At 57.3% G+C, this 574-nt stretch overlaps 1 protein-coding gene across 6 annotated transcripts in view; it reads left to right on the forward strand.

Annotated features, from left to right (window-relative positions):
• Window positions 1-574, forward strand: part of Slc37a1 (solute carrier family 37 member 1) — a 58,321-nt gene that overhangs the window by 20,298 nt on the left and 37,449 nt on the right. The window contains exon 1 of one of the 6 annotated variants that reach the window (XM_010636489.2): window positions 7-294. The exons of 2 other annotated variants lie outside the window; for them this stretch is intronic. The gene's annotated coding sequence lies outside the window, so the exon portion shown is untranslated. Of the gene's footprint in view, window positions 1-6; window positions 387-574 lie in introns of those variants that run through there. 3 more of the 6 variants (XM_010636491.2, XM_010636487.3, XM_010636488.3) reach the window with 3 other exon arrangements.

Consider the following 574-nt stretch of genomic DNA (forward strand, 5'->3'; position numbering starts at 1 on the left):
TTGCCAGCCCGGGGAGGAGCAGCTCGGCTCGGCGCGGCTCGGCTCGGGAATCCCGGGACCTCGGAACCCAGCGACCCGGGCCTTGGCGTGTTTGTGAGCAGCTGCTTCCCGGAGCCTGGGCCCCTGGCCAACGCGGTGACAGCGACCTTTGGGTTATCACAAAGGGTCTAACAGGCCGGAAAGTGCCCCTCCTGCCCTCCCATTCCTGGCCCAAGCTCTGACTCCGGTGACCTGGCAGTTGGGTTTTCGGATTTACATTTTGAGCAGAGATCACTGGAAACCGCCTCCAGCCAGGTTTGAATTTCTAAAAAGGATTTCCAGAGCCTGCCTCCTGGTCCGGAGCCCACTGCTGGAAGGTGCTGTCTGCCTGTCCCTGAATTTAACGTGTGAGCTTGTGCGTTAGGGTCCCCCGGTTTCTTTATTTCTCCTGAGCAAGCCCAAAAATCCCGGGGACTGCGATTCCACCTGCGGACCTGCTCTGGACTGACTCCCCTGAGTGTTGGTGTCAGCGCGGTGGTGAAAACAGAGCTCAGGCCCCTTTTTGGACTGTTCTTTTTTTTTTTTTTTTTTTTTT

Source organism: Fukomys damarensis, unplaced genomic scaffold (assembly GCF_012274545.1).
Source record: "Fukomys damarensis isolate Sample0158 unplaced genomic scaffold, DMR_v1.0_HiC HiC_scaffold_24, whole genome shotgun sequence".
Taxonomy (NCBI): domain Eukaryota; kingdom Metazoa; phylum Chordata; class Mammalia; order Rodentia; family Bathyergidae; genus Fukomys; species Fukomys damarensis.